Source organism: Nothobranchius furzeri, chromosome 1 (assembly GCF_043380555.1).
Source record: "Nothobranchius furzeri strain GRZ-AD chromosome 1, NfurGRZ-RIMD1, whole genome shotgun sequence".
In the NCBI taxonomy this organism is placed as follows: Eukaryota; Metazoa; Chordata; class Actinopteri; order Cyprinodontiformes; family Nothobranchiidae; genus Nothobranchius; species Nothobranchius furzeri.
The window spans coordinates 20,227,137-20,242,182 of NC_091741.1; the positions used below are offsets into that span (position 1 = coordinate 20,227,137).

Below are 15,046 nucleotides of genomic sequence, written 5' to 3' on the forward strand. Positions count from 1 at the left end.
TTGAAACGTTCAGATCACGTACAACTCAATAGATTCTACCTTCCTGTAACATTTCAGCCTGATTGGACCTTGTTTTCACACAAATGAACCCAGAATGATGTGAAATTGTGCTTCGTACAACATAATTCTGGGTGCCATTTAAAAACCATAAGTGCTAATGAATCCATTCCTTTTTGAGGTTGTAGGGGCTGTTGATTGGAGTACACTAAAACAAACCTGATCTCTCTAGGACATTCAGAAGCCAAGTTATAAGCCCACAAATGTGTAACTGGACTACTTCTTTAAATTGACACCAGATCCGGTGACCTTTGGGACATGGTTTGACCCCCTTAGGAAAGTGCTATCATCATGAAATGTTCAGATCACTTACAACTCAATAGATTCTACCTTCCTTTAACATTTCAGCCTGATTGGACCTTGTTTTCACACAAATGAACCCAGAATGATGTGAAATTGTGCTTCGTGCAACATAATTCTGGGTGCCATTTAAAAACCATAAGTGCTAATGACTCCATTCCTTTTTGAGGTTGTAGGGAATGTTGACTGGAGTACAATAAAACAAACCTAATCTCTCTAGGACATTCAGAAGCCAAGTTATAAGCCCTCAAAGGTGTAAATGGACTACTTCTTTAAAGTGACACCCGGCCCGGTGACCTTTGGGACATGGTTTGACCCCCTATAGGAATGTGTGATCATCATGAAATGTTCAGATCACTTACAACTCAATAGATTCTACCTTCTTCTAACGTTTCAGCCTGATTGGACCTTGTTTTCACACAAATGAACCCAGAATGATGTGAAATTTTGCTTAGTGCAGCATAATTCTGGGTGCCATTTACAAACCATAAGTGCTAATGACTCCATTCCTTTTTGTGGTTGTAGGGGCTGTTGGTTGGAGTACATTAAAACAAACCTGATCTCTCTAGGACATTCAGAAGCCAAGTTATAAGCCCACAAATGTGTAACTGGACTACTTCTTTAAATTGACACCAGATCCGGTGACCTTTGGGACATGGTTTGACCCCCTTAGGAAAGAGCTATCATCATGAAACGTTCAGATCACTTACAACTCAATAGATTCTACCTTCCTGTGATGTTTCAGCCTGATTGGACGTTGTTTTCACACAAATGAACCCAGAATGATGTGAAATTGTGCTTTGTGCAACATAATTCTGGGTGCCATTTACAAACCATAAGTGCTAATGACTCCATTCCTTTTTGTGGTTGTATGGGCTGTTGATTGGAGTACACTAAAACAAACCTAACCTCTCTAGGACATTCAGAATCCAAGTTATAAGCCCACAAATGTGTAACTGGACTGCTTCTTTAAAGTGACACCAGGCCCGGTGAACTTTCGGACATGGTTTGACCCCCTATAGGAATGTGCGATCATCTTGAAACGTTCAGATCACTTACAACTCAATAGATTCTACCTTCCTGTAACATTTCAGCCTGATTGGACCTTGTTTTCACACAAATGGACCCAGAATGATGTGAAATTGTGCTTCGTGCAACATAATTCTGGGTGCCATTTACAAACCATAAGTGCTAATGACTCCATTCCTTTTTGTGGTTGTAGGGGCTGTTGATTGGAGTATACTAAAACAAACCTGATCTCTCTAGGACATTCAGAAGCCAAGTTATAAGCCCACAAATGTGTAACTGGACTACTTCTTTAAATTGACACCAGATCTGGTGACCTTTGGGACATGGTTTGACCCCCTTAGGAAAGTGCTATCATCATGAAACGTTCAGATCACTTTCAACTCAATAGATTCTACCTTCCTGTAACGTTTCAGCCTGATTGGACCTTGTTTTCACACAAATGAACCCAGAATGATGTGAAATTGTGCTTCGTGCAACATAATTCTGGGTGCCATTTACAAACCATAAGTGCTAATGACTCCATTCCTTTTTGTGGTTGTAGGGGCTGTTGATTGGAGAACAGTAAAACAAACCTAACCTCTCTAGGACATTCAGAAGCCAAGTTATAAGCCCACAAAGGTGTAACTGGACTGCTTCTTTAAGGTGACACCAGGCCCGGTGACCTTTGGGACATGGTTTGACCCCCTATAGGAATGCGCGATCATCTTGAAATGTTCAGATCACTTACAACTCAATAGATTCTACCTTCCTCTAACGTTTCAGCCTGATTGGACCTTGTTTTCACACAAATGAACCCAGAATGATGTGAAATTGTGCTTCGTGCAACATAATTCTGGGTGCCATTTAAAAACCATAAGTGCTAATGACTCCATTCCTTTTTGTGGTTGTAGGGGCTGTTGATTGGAGTATACTAAAACAAACCTGATCTCTCTAGGACATTCAGAAGCCAAGTTATAAGCCCACAAAGGTGTAACTGGACGACTACTTTAAATTGACACCAGATCCGGTGACCTTTGGGACATTGTTTGACCCCCTTAGGAAAGTGCTATCATCATGAAACGTTCAGATCACTTACAACTCAATAGATTCTACCTTCCTGTAACGTTTCAGCCTGACTGGACCTTGTTTTCACACAAATGAACCCAGAATGATGTGAAATTGTGCTTCGTGCAACAAAATTCTGGGTGCCATTTACAAACCATAAGTGCTAATGACTCCATTCCTTTTTGTGGTTGTAGGGGCTGTTGGTTGGAGTACATTAAAACAAACCTGATCTCTCTAGGACATTCAGAAGCCAAGTTATAGGCCCACAAAGGTGTAACTGGACTACTTCTTTAAATTGACACCAGATCCGGTGACCTTTGGGACATTGTTTGACCCCCTTAGGAAAGTGCTATCATCATGAAATGTTCAGATCACTTACAACTCAATATATTCTACTTTCCTGTAACGTTTCAGCCTGATTGGACCTTGTTTTCACACAAATGAACCCAGAATGATGTGAAATTGTGCTTTGTGCAGCATAATTCTGGGTGCCATTTACAAACCATAAGTGCTAATGACTCCATTCCTTTTTGTGGTTGTAGGGGCTGTTGATTGGAGTATACTAAAACAATTCTAACCTCTCTAGGACATTCAGAAGCCAAGTTATAAGCCCACAAATGTGTAACTGGACTACTTCTTTAAATGGACACCAGATCCGGTGACCTTTGGGACATGGTTTGACCCCCTTAGGAAAGTCTATCATCATGAAACGGTCAGATTACTTAAAACTCAATAGATTCTACCTTCCTGTAACATTTCAGCCTGATTGGACCTTGTTTTCACACAAATGAACCCAGAATGATGTGAAATTGTGCTTCGTGCAACATAATTCTGGGTGCCATTTAAAAACCATAAGTGCTAATGACTCCATTCCTTTTTGAATTTGTAGGGGCTGTTGATTGGAGTACACTAAAACAAACCTGATCTCTCTAGGACATTCAGAAGCCAAGTTATAAGCCCTCAAAGGTGTAAATGGACTACTTCTTTAAAGTGACACCAGGCCCGGTGACCTTTGGGACATGGTTTGACCCCCTATAGGAATGTGCGATCATCATGAAACGTTCAGATCACTTACAACTCAATAGATTCTACCTTCTTGTAACGTTTCAGCCTGATTGGACCTTGTTTTCACACAAATGAACCCAGAATGATGTGAAATTGTGCTTAGTGCAGCATAATTCTGGGTGCCATTTACAAACCATAAGTGCTAATGACTCCATTCCTTTTTGTGGTTGTAGGGGCTGTTGGTTGGAGTACATTAAAACAAACCTGATCTCTCTAGGACATTCAGAAGCCAAGTTATAAGCCCACAAATGTGTAACTGGACTACTTCTTTAAAGGAGACATAACATGAAAAACCCACTTTTTTATCCATTAACACGGTGTGTTTCACATTTTAAGTGTCTAAGTGAGCAAAAAGGCTTATATTATTCACTGGAGTTGCTATTTAGATATTTAATAATTAAGTTTTGGGCATATTTGTCCACCCGTTCAGTTTTTACATTATCTATTACATCAGTAATTAAGTGAGGATAACTACCAAATATGGTAATGGCCCTCGGCTAAACACAGAGCCAATCCGCCATTTTTTCTTCTCGCTAAGATTTTTTGTAGTCCTATTGGAAAAATGCAGAATGTCTGGTTATTTTAGCCACACACAGCTCAAGAAATTTGATAACTTATAAGATGAAATATCACACATTGGGCCTTTAAGGAAGGGTGGTGTGGCAGTATTTAAACCCAGGAGCTGATGACACTACTGCTAAAAAAAACACAGAAGAAAAAGTAGTGTGTTTGCGTTTGTTTGTTTGTGTGTGTGTGTGTGCGTGCGCGCGTGGTTCGTTCGTTCTGTCTCCAGGCTAGTGGCTAAGTACTGAGGGCTTCATCTATCTAAAAGGAGTTATTTCCATCTGAATTTGGCAGCACCGGGACACAGCAGCAGAGCGGTAAGCTTCATATCACTCTAAAATGTCGACAAACTTTACTTTAGATTTACGGGCATTAGCAGCACTAAAGCGTTAGCATCCGGCTTGCTATCGCTAGCACAGTATGCTAGTAAAGTTAGCACCCAGATTAATGTGGATTTGGCTGATTTTCGTGGAATAAAACGTGATTTCTGATCAACTCCTTCTTTTACACCAGATGATAACCTCCCACTGATTGTAACAGCAGAGAGCCTGTGTGTTATTCTACATGAGTGTGATGTAATCTTAGCATCCAGTAAATAAAGTCCCATATCAGCTAAAATGCAGCGTGACAAAGTCATTAAAGTGCGTCAACACAGTGGATTTAATAGAGTTTTAAAGAACGATCTCTAAGTGAAGTGAGGTTAGTTTTTTGTCTCACTGCAGATATAAAAACTAACTCTGCATCAGTCAGACGCAGCAAAGCTCACCGTCTGTATGAGCGTGAGCGTCGGAAAGCTGATAAAATTGGCTGTAAAATAATTAAAACAAAGTAAAAATGTTCCTTTGCTTTTTAGAGTCCACATCCAGAAGACTGGAGCCGTGTTTCACTGACAGGCTGTCAGACTAACGCCCTGATGAGCTCAGCTGGGACAAACTGGTCTGATGTTTAGGTAAGTGAAGATCTGCTTCTCCAAGTCCTTGAGATGCTAGTAAAAAATAATTTAGCCAGCTTGCTAATGTTACTTTTCTTCTCCTCTAAGGAACACAGAACGTTCAGATGTTGGCGTTTCACGTCACCTACTGAGGAAGGAGACCCACCAGTAAAGAGACGGTCTGGACCAGACCAAAGTGAGTGATGACACACCTCAGCCACCCTCATCATTAAGAACACCTCACCCCCTGAATCACTCCGTCTGATGACAGCAGAGTGATTTATTTGATGTTTTACTTGTTTAGTCTGTTTAGAAATTATTGAATTACATTATTTTCTGTAATCGACCATCTGATCTGGATGTGTGCAGAATAACTTTCCCCAAATTCAGCAGCAGATGGCCTACAAAAACAGCTGCAGCATGTAGTAAGTCTGTCTGCACTGCTCTCTAATGAGCTTCCTTTCATAAGGAATCATTTGTATAATTTTAGTGTCACTATTTTATTACATTTGTAGGAAAACATGAAGTCACTGCAGCAAAGTGAACTTGTGAACAAACACAAACGTGACTATAAACATGAAAGCTAAAGAAACAACTTTCCTAAAGCTGCTTGTAAACAAAATATGTCATTAAAGTTATTGTCTATCATTGCAGAATATGGCGATGACATCATGGAACTGGTCTTTGGAAAAGTTTTCCCTGAACCAACTCCGTTTCTAGATGAGGTAGAGAAGATCTGCATCTCACCAACTCTCTGGTCTCAGTATTCAGACAACGGAGGTCTCCCACTGTTGTCCAGGACCAGTTTGAAGCCCACATACTGCCCCTCCCTCATCATCAGGAAACATCAATCCGTATCCTGAGGACAACAGAAGACGGCAGGAGGACAGGAACTCTGAGACCTAGACACCACCAGCACCGAGACACAAAGCACCTGTGTGCACAACGCCTGTTTTAACTACTAAAGCCTGTTTATTATATTGTTCTACTTATTTGCTGTGAGGTTAATACTTAGAAAATTTGTATATTAATGTAAACAATAAAAAAAAATCACTGATTGTATGCTTTCTTTTAGATGTAATGGTCCAAACTCAGCCTTGTAGACATTTATTGCATCCTGTAGGTAAATACACAGAACAGGCTCAGGTCCAGGATGACCCAGCATGCTCTTCCATTCTGGCTGTTAGGGATTGTATCAATAACTCAATGCCTACTGATGTTTTCACCTAACGGTATTTATTTAGAATGCAGGTAAGATTTAACTATATTTGTTAGCAAAGCAGACTGATCTTGGGAATTTCACTGCAGCACTGATGTCCACCTCTCTGTACACATTAGAGAGAATTACCACTTTACAGCTAAACACATTTAATAAAGATATAGGCTACGCATTGCAGACAATAAAAACAAAGTTGTAAGCATTAGAATTATAATGATGACATTAAAGAACACTTGGAGGAATGTTCTTTATTTTTGACTAGAATCTCAACTCTTTAAATTAAAATGTAACTGCTTTTTATCCATTTTCAGCCATTAAGACACCCAATATAAAATAAGACTACTTATAAAATTATTTATAATTATATGTATGTATATAGATAGAGATCTTAATAAAATATATTCTTTGAATGGTGTTTTAATGAGCTGTATCATTTTTTACAGAAATAAGCAAGCAGCATTCCTTGTGTGTGTGTGTGTGTGTGTGCGCGCGCGCGTGTGCCTGCTCGCTTGTCCCTCCGTCGGCCGTGACGGGTGTGTGTGAGTGACTACAGACAAATGCATGAGAGAGTTAGCAGCCATGAAACAGCTTGATGAACTACTCTCCCCATGTGTTTTAAAAATGCTAATATGCTATGCTAAATCTGCTATGCTAAATAATGATTTCTCTATAGAACTACAAAGTCCGACTGGGGGAGGAGAGTACAGGACTGCACTATGGAGGGGGGCGGAGTTTACAGCTCCTCCTCCAGTTTAAAGAGACAGTACCCCAAAACGGCTTGTTCTCAAGACTCTCCTCAGAACAGGGGTAGATGAGGGTCTGTAGAGCAACAATAATGAGGAAATCAGACCAAAGAACTGCAGTTCCACTGTTTTTAGACCCCCAACTGAAGGATTTAGATGTAAAAAGGAATAACTTAAAAGCATGTTATGTCTCCTTTAAAGGCCCCGTGTGTGAAATTCACAGAAATCATAGTAAAAAGATCCGACTCTTTAGCACCACGCAGTTTAGAGTCGGTATATCAGCTATTGGAGCCCCCGAGGATCAAAAAGGTTTTTTTTTTATCATTATTTAAAACTTTATTAACAAATATAACAAATACAATACAAAATCGTGATGCTGTAAACGGCAGCATGTCATCATCTATTTCCAGCTTTCAAGTCAGCGAACAGGTTAGTTGTTTTCATCTAACTTATTTTATTAATTTAATCTAAATAGGTTTTGAATAAGAAAAACTTTTTTATGTCAGTTATGTTTGCTAATAGCAAACGGCAGCTAGTTAGTGATGACTTCTGACTACAAAAAATGACAATATTTTGTTCATTTTATTTGAGAAATGTTATATTTCTATTTGCCATTTTGGAAATATACAAGGTAGTGTAGTCTGTAATTGTTTTCTCTCCGTAAACAGAGTCAGATATCATCCGATGGTTCATCAGTGGAGACAGACAGAGGACGAGGGAGAGGAAGAGGGCGAGGAAGAGGGAGAGGACAGACGTGTGCCAGCGCACAGAGAGGCAGAGGTGTTAGACATGCGACAGAAGCAGGGCAAGCATCCCAAGATGAAGGAGCCGAATTTGCTCAAACCAGCCGCAACGTCCCACGCACAAGAGGAAGAGGCAGAGCTGCAATAAAGTCTAGAAGATCGGCGCTTTCAAGAGCTGATGAGGAGAGTCGAGGAGCTTCAAAGGGAAAGAAGAGCAGAAATTGAGGTTTGTGTAAGATAATGAGCAAATTAATAATTATCTGGGTCAATATATGCCGTCCTGTCACTCATTTCATTCATATAAGTACATACGGTAATTCTATTTAACCGTATAGCAAGTGTTTGGAATTATATGTAGTTTTGTAAAACATTCAGTGTCCTACTTCTTTCCTAATACATATTATTTGTTTTTGATAGTACCTTTATTTTAGGAATTAGCCATTTAATATATATATTATTAATCAGCTACTCTTATAAACTTGTTAAAACATTTACAAAACATTGCTTTCTACTGTAATTCAATTAAAATAATCTTACAAAAATTCTAATCCTACTTTTCCCCCCAGCGCCTTGTACAGGGCATGAGCCTGGAGGACCACCGTCATCTCACCTCTCAACTTTTGGAAAGACAGCCAGGTCTGGTTTTTGATGTTTTGTTGGACAACCAACGCCGAGATAGGCACACCACACCCGTGCAGGCCCCTGCGTTAACATGGTGTACTTGTGGCAATTGCACAGATATGCCAACAGATGCAGAGCGCAAATGCTGTGGACAAGACTCTGTAAACTGTATAAGCCTTCTGCCCCATTTTAGACTTTACTGTTTGGATGAAGGTGTCCTGAGGATCCATCGTCAGTACAGAGCAGACCTCACCGTATTAGGACAGATTAGGGAACCAGGCGATGACAACAGGGAATACAGGTATGCTGCCTACCGGCACTTCATTTTCTGGCAGCGTGGGTCACTTGGACATGGAAATCGAAGAGTCATCCCAAGTTGCTGTGTGGTCAAAATTAGGGAGAAATTTCCAGACCCTCATGGACAGTATACTGGTTTTCTTCCGGGAGTGTAACTGGTCAAAAGTTTACATGGGTTGTTGAAGTGTTTCTGATATTTTGTACACCTTTATATTGTAATTTATTATGTTGAATAAGTATTTTAGATAAATATTTTTTGAAACCCCAATGTTAGTGTTGTACAATAATGACAAATTTAGAGGTGGCTACTCTTCAGCCATGTATACTCTTGTAATGTGAAAAAAAAATCACATCTTTACAACTCCATAGTTTTGCATTACATTAGTGAGCTATTAATTTACACTCTTACAGGGTCAAGTCATGAAACAAAAAATATGTAATTTTCTGAAAGACATAAGAAATAAAGAAATTAGTACAGATGCACTTTTATTTGAATTAACCTTATTCAGAGTTTGAACAGACAAATTTGGAACACATTTTAATCTTGAAACATGATTTTACACACTTTAGGATAATAAAGAATAGATCTAACGTAAAAGACTGTGCAGAATTTATGTGCTACTTCAAGTAAAAAGAACAACATGTTAGCACAGTAGTAAAGACATCAAAGTGCAATATCTACATTTTTATGTACATTACATTAGTAACACGCAGCAGGTATAGAATACTCCATGTAAATGTAGACAAGATCGTCACTGGAGGCCTGTAGCTGTGTTGAGTTCTGATACTGTGAAAAAAGTATTGTAAGACAAGTGTAGGTAAAGAACTGAGCTGTAGTCAAAGGATGCTAAAATGACACATACCAAGACCTCGGCTGACTTGGATCTGCACTAGCTCCGAAATAGGTGGTGGAGCGATGGGTGGCACAAGACCGAGCCGTCTGGGGTCATCATCCCTCATTGATCTGGTACGAGGCATCCCAACTCCTCTCGCAAACCTCTCGTTGATTATTTTTGATTGGAGTACTGGAATGTATTCGTAGCCCTTTTCTGATTTTAGTGAATACACACTGTACCTTCTGGCATTCTTATTGTACTTCCGTTTGAATCTAAAAAATAGGACAATTGCATAATGAATTTCTGTCACGACAATGGGACAAACTTAAATAACGTGTAGTAACGTTAATACAGCTTTTTAATTGTAAGTGGTAGGCATTATTTTGGCTCAACTCTGACTGAAAAACAAGGTAAAACCTACATTAGTTGGCCTTCAGCATTCCTGATTGCTGGTCGATTAAGGTGAAAGTTATAATCCAGTGCTGCAAGGAGAACTCTGGCTTCATACACTTTGTAGGAGAAGGCTTGACGCTTGCTGGCATACATCAGAATGTGGTTCTGAAATGACTCAAGCAGGGCTGTTGATCTGTACAAATGAACAGTCAGTATGAGAGAGGACAACTGGTCACATGGCTAATAGCAGGGATGCTCCAAGTCAGTCCTGGAGGGCAGCTAACATGCATATTTAGTTCTGTCCCTGGTTAAATACAGCAGAATCAAATTTATCAGCAGTTCCATTAGCAGGCCTCAGTATAAATTAGACACCTTGAGTGTGTAGGCCAGCAGTTATATCTTCTTTAGTGTCTGTATGCACTGTTATTGTATGCATTATTTTCAGGAAATGTATTTGAGCAATTTTTAAAGTGACACTCAGTTGCTGGGAGGCAAAACAGCTAACGGAGCACCCCTGGCCTACAGCTTCACAAAAAAATACTTAAATAAGTCTCACATGTACCTGAAGTGCAGATATTTATGCACGTCCTTCTGCCAGCGTTTGTTCAAGACAATCTCCACAAGAGCTTTGTGACTCCTGGAATCCTTCTCGATCCACTGCTTCCCCTGCTGGTCATCAAGATGATCATGCTGGCAGTTTCCCATTGCCCATGTGTGAACATTGCAAACATGGTGTAGAATTCCAACCCAATGTGCCTGTGCAAAATTAAACACAATGCAAAACAGTATGAATATGACAGGTTTTTAGGTGGAGTTTGGGATACTATTGGAATTAAAGTTTTCTTACAAGAAACTGCTCTATTGTGGTGGCTGTCTTGCAACACCACCAAAAATGATCGATCGTTAAATCATTACATATGTATACGAAGGCGCATAAACAATAAACAAAAAGAAATGCTTCTGAATTTTAAGATGGTGTGCTACATTTTTGGCACTAGTTAGCATGAGCTGTTTCCCAAATTCTAGCTTACTCCACACAAACTTTGTGTCACAAAGCACACAACTACTACAATGAAGAAATTAAACACACATTTTTAACTTACCTGTCCAAAAGGAAGGTAGCAAGCTCAGCGTGTCTACTGAATCCCTTTTGTAACATGAGGTCTCTCCATCTTGGGAAGGCAACTCCTATATTTACTCTGGTTTTCTCATGATGCCGGTCTTGTTCACTTTTCAAAATCCTTTTTCTTTTACTTGGATGAGACAAACTATCCCGTTTCTCAAGTTTGCTTGTAGAATATGTGTGATCCTCCATCGCTAGAAGTACGGGGTGGCTAGTTTCTTCTTCTTCTTAGTTACTTTGTCAGACTGCATGCTTACAAGGCGCACTTATGCCCCCTGCTGTTTCTTTGAGGTTACATCATTTAAAAACGCAAACATCAAATGCGAAGCTTAATATGTTGTATGTCCCTAAAAGGTCACTGTATTTTAAGATGGCGCATGCCGTATGGAGCACCGGTCTGCTTCTTTTGTCTAAAATATTAAAATATAAAGCTAATAATAATGCTTAGAATAAATGCTTGTTTGAATTATCATTAAAAAAAACAAATTTGAGAATGTGATATAAGAAATTTGATAACTTATAAGATGAAATATCACACATTGGGCCTTTAAATTGACACCAGATCCGGTGACCTTTGGGACATGGTTTGACCCCCTTAGGAAAGTGCTATCATCATGAAACGTTCAGATCGCTTACAACTCAATAGATTCTACCTTCCTGTAACGTTTCAGCCTGATTGGACCTTGTTTTCACACAAATGAACCCAGAATGATGTGAAATTGTGCTTCGTGCAACATAATTCTGGGTGCCATTTACAAACCATAAGTGCTAATGACTCCATTCCTTTTTGTGGTTGTAGGGGCTGTTGATTGGAGAAAACTAAAACAAACCTAACCTCTCTAGGACATTCAGATGCCAAGTTATAAGCCCACAAAGGTGTAACTGGACTGCTTCTTTAAAGTGACACCAGGCCCGGTGACCTTTGGGACATGATTTGACCCCCTATAGGAATGTGCAATCATCTTGAAACGTTCAGATCACTTACAACTCAATAGATTCTACCTTCCTGTAATGTTTCAGCCTGATTGGACCTTGTTTTCACACAAATGAACCCAGAATGATGTGAAATTGTGCTTCGTGCAACATAATTCTGGGTGCCATTTACAAACCATAAGTGCTAATGACTCCATTCCTTTTTGTGGCTGTAGGGGCTGTTGATTGGAGAAAACTAAAACAAACCTAACCTCTCTAGGACATTCAGAAGCCAAGTTATAAGCCCACAAAGGTGTAACTGGACTACTTATTTAAAGTGACACCAGGCCCGGTGAACTTTGGGACATGGTTTGACCCCCTTAGGAAAGTGCTATCATCTTGAAACATTCAGATCACTTACAACTCAATAGATTCTACCTTCCTGTAACGTTTCAGCCTGATTGGACCTTGTTTTCACACAAATGAACCCAGAATGATGTGAAATTGTGCTTCGTGCAACATAATTCTGGGTGCCATTTACAAACCATAAGCACAATTTCACATCATTCTGGGTTCATTTGTGTGAAAACAAGGTCCAATCAGGCTGAAATGTTACAGGAAGGTAGAATCTATTGAGTTGTAATTGATCTGAACGTTTCAAGATGATCGGACATTCCTATAGGGGGTAAAACCATGTCCCAAAGGTCACCGGGCCTGGTGTCACTTTAAAGAAGTAGTCCAGTTACACCTTTGTGGGCTTAAAACTTGGCTTCTGAATGTCCTAGAGAGGTTAGGTTTGTTTTAGTGTACTCCAATCAACAGCCCCTACAACCACAAAAAGCAAGGGAGTCTTTAGAACTTATGGTTTTTAAATGGCACCCAGAATTATGCTGCACTAAGCACAATTTCACATCATTCTGGGTTCATTTGTATGAAAACAAGGTCCAATCAGGCTGAAACGTTACAGGAAGGTAGAATCTATTGAGTTGTAAGTGATCTGAACGTTTCATGATGATAGCACTTTCCTAAGGGGGTCAAACCATGTCCCAAAGGTCACCGGATCTGGTGTCAATTTAAAGAAGTAGTCCAGTTACACATTTGTGGGCTTGTAACTTGGCTTCTGAATGTCCTAGAGAGATCAGGTTTGTTTTAATGTACTCCAACCAACAGCCCCTACAACCACAAAAAGGAATGGAGTCATTAGCACTTATGGTTTGTAAATGGCACCCAGAATTATGTTGCACGGAGCACAATTTCACATCATTCTGGGTCCGTTTGTGTGAAAACAAGGTCCAATCAGGCTGAAACGTTACAAGAAGGTAGAATCTATTGAGTTGTAAGTGATCTGAACGTTTCATGATGATCGCACATTCCTATAGGGGGTCAAACTATGTCCCAAAGGTCACCGGGCCTGGTGTCACTTTAAAGAAGTAGTCCAGTTACACCTTTGAGGGCTTATAACTTGGCTTCTGAATGTCCTAGAGAGATCAGGTTTGTTTTAGTGTACTCCAATCAACAGCCCCTACAACCTCAAAAAGGAATGGAGTCATTAGCACTTAAGGTTTGTAAATGGCACCCAGAATTATGTTGCACGAAGCACAATTTCACATCATTCTGGGTCCATTTGTGTGAAAACAAGGTCCAATCAGGCTGAAACGCTACAAGAAGGTAGAATCTATTGAGTTGTAAGTGATCTGAACGTTTCAAGATGATCGCACATTCCTATAGGGGGTCAAACCATGTCCCAAAGGTCACCGGGCCTGGTGTCACTTTAAAGAAGTAGTCCAGTTACACCTTTGTGGGCTTATAACTTGGCTTCTGAATGTCCTAGAGAGGTTAGGTTTGTTTTAGTGTACTCCAATCAACAGCCCCTACAACCACAAAAAGGAATGGAGTCATTAGCACTTATGGTTTGTAAATGGCACCCAGAATTATGTTGCACGAAGCACAATTTCACATCATTCTGGGTCCATTTGTGTGAAAACAAGGTCCAATCAGGCTGAAACGTTACAGGAAGGTAGAATCTATTGAGTTGTAAGTGATCTGAACGTTTCATGATGATAGCACTTTCCTAAGGGGGTCAAACCATGTCCCAAAGGTCACCGGATCTGGTGTCAATTTAAAGAAGTAGTTCAGTTACAAATTTGTGGGCTTATAACTTGGCTTCTGAATGTCCTAGAGATCAGGTTTGTTTTAGTGTACTCCAATCAACAGCCCCTACAACCACAAAAAGGAATGGAGTCATTAGCACTTATGGTTTGTAAATGGCACCCAGAATTATGTTGCACGAAGCACAATTTCACATCATTCTGGGTCCATTTGTGTGAAAACAAGGTCCAATCAGGCTGAAACGTTACAGGAAGGTAGAATCTATTGAGCTGTAAGTGATCTGAACGTTTCATGATGATAGCACTTTCCTAAGGGGGTCAAACCATGTCCCAAAGGTCACCGGATCTGGTGTCAATTTAAAGAAGTAGTTCAGTTACACATTTGTGGGCTTATAACTTGGCTTCTGAATGTCCTAGAGAGATCAGGTTTGTTTTAGTGTACTCCAATCGACAGCCCCTACAACCACAAAAAGGAAAGGAGCACTTAAGGTTTGTAAATGGCACCCAGAATTATGTTGCACGAAGCACAATTTCACATCATTCTGGGTCCATTTATGTGAAAACAAGGTCCAATCAGGCTGAAACGCTACAAGAAGGTAGAATCTATTGAGTTGTAAGTGATCTGAACGTTTCAAGATGATCGCACATTCCTATAGGGGGTAAAACCATGTCCCAAAGGTCACCGGGCCTGGTGTCACTTTAAAGAAGTAATCCAGTTACACCTTTGTGGGCTTATAACTTGGCTTCTGAATGTCCTAGAGAGGTTAGGTTTGTTTTAGTGTACTCCAATCAACAGCCCCTACAACCACAAAAAGGAATGGAGTCATTAGCACTTATGGTTTGTAAATGGCACCCAGAATTATGTTGCACGAAGCACAATTTCACATCATTCTGGGTTCATTTGTGTGAAAACAAGGTCCAATCAGGCTGAAACGTTACAGGAAGGTAGCATCTATTGAGTTGTAAGTGATCTGAACGTTTCATGATGATAGCACTTTCCTAAGGGGGTCAAACTATGTCCCAAAGGTCACCGGATCTGGTGTCAATTTAAAGAAGTAGTC

General features: G+C 40.0%; 1 long non-coding RNA gene across 1 annotated transcript; it reads left to right on the plus strand.

Annotated features, from left to right (window-relative positions):
• Positions 1-4,246: 4,246 nt before the first annotated feature.
• On the plus strand, positions 4,247-5,863 carry LOC139071498 (uncharacterized). The gene is made up of 4 exons (XR_011521395.1): positions 4,247-4,376; positions 4,913-5,008; positions 5,099-5,186; positions 5,645-5,863. It is a non-coding gene; the product is annotated as an uncharacterized lncRNA (long non-coding RNA).
• Positions 5,864-15,046: the final 9,183 nt, after the last annotated feature.